Source organism: Ailuropoda melanoleuca, chromosome 4 (assembly GCF_002007445.2).
Source record: "Ailuropoda melanoleuca isolate Jingjing chromosome 4, ASM200744v2, whole genome shotgun sequence".
Classification (NCBI taxonomy): Eukaryota; Metazoa; Chordata; class Mammalia; order Carnivora; family Ursidae; genus Ailuropoda; species Ailuropoda melanoleuca.
The window spans coordinates 91,405,638-91,411,871 of record NC_048221.1 but is presented as its reverse complement, the minus strand read 5'-3'; positions in this window follow the sequence as shown (position 1 = coordinate 91,411,871).

Sequence of the window (6,234 nt, the reverse complement as noted above, 5' to 3'; positions counted from 1 at the left end):
TTTTATCTAATACTTTTATTACCAATGGTTATTGAATTTTATAAAAGGACTGTTTGACATCTATTATTTATGTTAGACATTTTCACCTGAGAATGTTTAAGAACTTTACAAATATGTTATTATTCTACATGCTGTAACAATAGTTTCTTAGGTGATATAACACACGCATGTTTTCTCAGATCCAGAAAACCAACATTGAGCATCATGTTTTACAACCTTGAGAAACTAGGTGAACAAGCTAGCTTTCTTCCCCAAAATTGTCTTACAATAATATTTTCCATTGATTAACTTTTACATAGCCATTTACTAATCAAATAGTCTTGAAAGCTAGTGTTTTAACATTAGTATTTTAAAGATGCAAAAATTGAGATTCATCGAAGCAAAGTAACTTGAGTAAGGTCAAGCAGCTTGTACCTGGAGGAAGGGACCCTGACCCCAGGACCAGCCCAGAAGCTCCTTCTGCTACACCATCCTTGAGACTTGGTAGATGCTAATTAGCCGCCAGCAGAGGGAGCAATGTTTCCATTGAAACTCTAACAAAGTGCTTGTGTGTGAGAGGACAGTTTCTCATTTCAGCCATGTTAGCTGATTGGAAAATCTCAGAAGTCAGAATTTGTACCAACCTTTTTGTTGCAAATGACAGAACTGAAATTAGTCCTGCCCATCTTCTGGGCCTTTCCCAGAAGAGAACACTGGGTATAACTAAAAAATGACAAACAGTTTTTCTAGCTAGAAAGTTAAGATGTCAGGGAATAGAACACTCCAACGAAAAGAATTCTCATCCCACTCTGCCCTTCATTCCTGTCCTGACTACCCAACAGGTTTCTATCTTGATTTCCACAAGCACAATAAAGAACATATGAATTCAATTTTGCAGTTTTTTTTCCCACGGAAGTATGTCCACATCATGATTCTGTGCAGATGTTTTTACATAGGGGTATTACTTCATTTTTCATATGTTCTCCAAATTTTCAGCCCAGTGTCCATGGATACTGTAGTTCTATGATGTCGGGCTGTTAGTGTGAGTATATTCTACTGAAGTAACGGATGTGAGCTCTGAGGTTGTCACATCCAAGGCTAGAATTAGATATTTATGGTTTAACAGTCTTCAGGTGTCAAGAAGTTTCTCACCCTTTCACCACATTGTTAATAAATTCTAGTCTTTTATATGAAGAGACTATAAAAGGAATTCATGAGAGTTGAAGACTCCTCTAGAATTATGTTTTTAGTTTCCCTTTGAAACTCATTTGGGCAGAAAGAGTGAGCCAGGGGCCTTAAGTAGTTGAACAAGGTAATCAAAGTTCATGTGCAAGATTCCATTTCATTTACAAATAAGCCTGTCACTTGTAAATTTTGAAATCCATTTCTTGGACTACACATTTTATTGTGTATATAATATCCATAATCTCAAAATGGAAACCAAAATATGCTCAAGTATAATGTATAATTTTATCTCATATCACTTAGTTTTTTATTCTACTTTACTGATCCTGCCTAAAGTACAGTATATTTCTGATATAAAAGTCACCACTCAAGATTAATGCCTATAGATAATAATTGCTACCCTAAGGTGAGTGCTCACTATGCACAAGATACCTTTCCAACAACCATTGGAGATAGTCCATTCCTGCATCTTCCCCTTATTAACTGTGTGTGCAAGTTATCCATGTCTTAGATTTTCATCTGTAATATAATTACAAAAGGATTCATCGCATGGAACTGTTATGAAAATCAGCAGTCATGTCCCATCTCCCCATATCCCCTTTCCCTACCTCAGCTACTGCTTATCGACTTTCTGTCCCCATAGATTTGCCTATTCTTTTCATTTGAGTCCATTTTTATAAACGGTGTGAGGTAGGGCTTCATTCTTTTGCATGCAGCTCTCTACTTGTCCCAGCACTATTTGTTGAAAAACTGTTCCTTCCTCATTGAATGATTTTGGCACCCTTGTTGAAAATCACTTGACTATGGCTACATGAGTTCATTCTGGACTCTCGATTCTATTCCACTGAACTATCTATTCTTACTCCAGTACCCCTTTTTCTTGATTACTGTAGCTTTGCATTAAGTGCTATCAGGAGGTGTAAGTCCTCTAACTTCATTCTTTTTTTAAGATTGTTTTGACTATTCTGAGTCTCAGGAGGATAGTTTTTTAACCTTACCTTAGCTGGGGGAGTTTTCCACAAGGAGAAAAGAGAAAACTATCCCGGTGTGGCGGGGGGAGTCTTCTGAGTGATTGGACTGTTTTTTCTGCCAATCACAGCATGGAGTATATCTCTTTTGTAGCTAAAGTGGCAGAAGGCATTTAATAATACATTAATACTCAAGATATATTATCCCTCTGGTATTTTCCATATTACACACTTTTGTGCAGTACCAAATAAGAACAGAGATAAAGCAATAGAATTATTAACACTAGTTAGCAGTGATGCTCCAGGCTGAATCCTTCTGTTGATGAACAGGCCTGCTGTTGGCAATAAAGAGCCACTTAAGAGACTGCAAACCTTAGCAGTTTGGGCCATCTCTGCCCTCAGGAAGCTCTGCCGGGAACCCTAACCCCTGGGAGTTACCTAAGCCCAGAGGTCACTCTGAGAGATCACTTTGAGTAACTCATATCACTTGTCAGCTTTGTTTCTTTTTAAGTAATGGAAGCTTATTCTTCCTGACCTTCGTTCCACAAATACTTGGGGATTTGGAGTTAAATTTAGTAAGGTTTAACATTTTGATTTTATGCACTTCCCACTTTAGTCTTTTGTCACCTCTCTAATTTTTATTCTCTATATTTGTCCTTTAGCTTAGTTTAGCTTTGTTTTTACTTTTCACCCTATCTATTCTTGACTTTACAGTGTATATTTTATCCTTTTTTATTTAGCTCTAATATTTATCCTTAATCCTTGCTTGGCTATAGACCAGACTCTTCTCCAGGTCCTCCATTGTTTTCATAGCCAGTAGCTCCCCCTTCAATCCTGCTGTAATGATCCTATCAATGGCAGTCATGATGACAAGCCCCCTGGCTCTCAGTATGGAACCAAGAGAGGCTTGGTGTCTAAATGAGAGCTGCTCTCTTCCTGCCCATGCCCAACAGCTTTCTTGGCTATGCTGGTTCACTCATATTGGCATGGAGCTTTTACCCAAGAGTCCCTTCCAGAATCTCCAACTGTGAGCAGGGAAAGCCACCATCCCTTCAATTTATCTGACTCTTCCCATTCTCTACATCAAGGCCCAAAGATGGACAATGACAACACACTTCTATTCCTCCTGATTCTTTCTCTCTGCCTTTTCCCACAACCCCAGAACTAGAGCGGGCAGATGTCGACCACCACCTCCCCTTTTTGTGCTCTAGCCTTTACACCTGGTTGTCCCAGAGAGAGTCTCTTCTCTACATTAACTCTATGATCTCAGTTTGCAAGACTTAGAAAAACGTAAGCCCTTTCTCTCATCCCATTAACTGGGTTTCAAGCATATCGTCTTGCTATAAAACCCAAAGAATGTCAAAAGAGGAGTATTACTTTATTCTTGCTCTCGCATCACTTCTGTAACAGATCCAAATCTCCTCCAAAGCTAACCAAGAAAATGGTTATACACTTGGAAAGGCACAATTATACTGTTCTCTAAATATCATCACTGTACATTTTCCTTTTTTAATTGGTTGCTTCCTTAATTTGGAACTAAAATATCATTCGTTTTCCTCCTCACTAAGCTGTCACTGCCAGGCTTGTATTTTTTGTTAAAGTTTGTAATGCAGAATTTAGTCTTAAATCATGTAGGTCAGAGAGATAATTATTTTTATTCATAATGAAATCAGCTGATCACAAATATAGGTACTTCGAAATATGGATACAATCTTTGCACCATGGTTTTTATACATAGACTAGCCGTTCTTAAGATATTTGTAAAATTCTGCTCCTCTGAAATCACTTGATTTCTTTTTTTTAATGCTCTTGTTTAACTGCATTTAGTAACTTTCCTTTGTAGCAATTTTCCCCACTGTCAATACTCAGATGGTAAAAAGAATAATCTTAGCTCGTTTTCGTAAAGTCGAAGTCAGAGAACTTTTTGAAATTTAGCTCTTAGCTTCACAATTATACTTCATACCATGATTTCTATTTTTGGAAACTGACTTCAGTGTAGCAAAGTGGGTCAGATTATTTTCCACCAGTTGAATTTCCTTGACACAATTTCACTAAGAATGAGTAGATTACATGTGATATGTTTATGTCACCACCTATAAATGCCCATGCAAGGTTATATTCAGTATGATGTGTTGAAATGTCAGGCAAATGACCAAGTCTCTGATCTGATCTTGCTGGTTATCTAAGGCATGGATTTTTTTTTTAATGACATAAAACAAGTTGGTTGCTTTGTTTTGTTTTCACATTTCAGGCAATCTCTTCCACATTTTGCAGAACTAAGTCATTCAATTGCTGCTACCACATTGTGCAGCAATGTATAAGCAGAGCATAGGACTGTCTGGGTATTAAGCAATGGGGCCGGATTTAGCTCATAGCAATACATCCATAGTGTTTTAAATGATAATTTACCTAAATTAACTCTTTAATAAACTATAATTGCCACATTTTATTTTGAGGCTTCACTTTTTAACTAGCCCTTTTACTGATTTTAGAAATTTCAGTTTAAAAAAAAACTCCAGGCTTAGTAAGAGAAAGTACACAACGCATCCAACCAATTAGTATTTGAAGTTGACATCCAGGTGCCCAGATGGAGTAGAAAATATAAGTGGACGCCTTCCCTTGTGTGCACCATACACACAGACAGTGTGGACTTTGGAACAGCGTCCCTGGCACCTTTGCTTCAGTATGATGCTGAAACACAGGAAACAAATCAAGTAAGGAGACATTTGCATCCTTGCTGACTCACTTGACAAAGACAGGAAACCAGCCCCCAAAGGCAAATGCAAATGAAGAGTGAGGATATAGAGAATGTGGGAAGGAATTAACTGGAAAGATGTTTTTTCCAATTCATGATAAGACTGTGAGCCCTGAAGAAACGTTCACATGGAGAGAGAGAACATTTAGTGCTGACGCATGAATGCATAATGATAGCCACACAAATGTGTGTAAAATTTACAGGTAACAGGTTAGCATTCTTCATATTAATCCACAGCTCCTAGATCAAGTTATAGAACATTCCAGCATCCTACAAGGTTCCTTCCTGCAATTTCCCAGATTATATCCCATGCCCCCCAAAGTAATCCATATTCTGACTTTTAAAAACATTAATTTTGCTGGATCTTAAACACCACATAAATGAAATCGTGCAGTACGTATTCTTAGGGGCTGGTTCCTTTCATGCAATATCCACGAGATGAATCTATGCAGGGTAACAATTCGAAATATTATCAGAAGTGCTTTTTATTCCCGGCAATTTGTGTTGCTCCCTTAGTCTCTTCAGAGGGTGAGCAGAACCCAGCTACCAAAAAAAAGGAAACAATGTTCGGCTTTTAGTTCCAAACTAGGCTTTGATACCCCCTTTAGAGATAATAGTTTTGAAAACCAATGTTTGCATTAGCAAGTGCTAAGTTTTATTGGGCAAGAAAGGAATTTTATGTTCAGTTGAGCCAAAGCTGTAGAATCAGATCGAGTTCATTCAAAAATTAACTAGACACTAAGGAAATTTAAAAGTAAGATATGTAAGGACACTTTCTGAAATACAGGAAAGGCTTCTTTCAAAAAATACATACCAATTCTTTTTGAAGTTAGTGACTCCACTTCTCACCTGCGTGTCCCATGACACAAGGAATTCGAATGCCCAGGTGGCAAAAATAACTTGCAGTTTGGTCCTCTAGGCAGAATGCGCTCCCTGGAGATGAGGACCTCTAACTCGCAGAGTCCAGAGTTGCAAGGACCAGGAGCCCAAAGTCATCTGGTGCGTTATTGGGCATGATGGTAAGTGAGGTTACTCCTGCTTCCAGCCATTGGTTCTCAGCCACAGTGTCACATCAAGGTCTTTGATTCAGTTGATACACTGCATCCTTGATGGTGGTCCCACTGTTTGCAGAGTATTGCTCCAAACTATCACTGTGGCTGTGCTTTCAGTAGGCCGTTCCAACATTCTATCACCCCAGAAGCTTCTGGATGGCATAGTATGTCATATGAATAATGGATCCCATGGTAACGGGCTCATTTCCTCACCTCCCTCATCGTGAAGCTGGTCGGCTGTTTGAATGCTACGTTGTATAGGATCCCATGCCTTAGGTCGGGTGCTCTATAAACC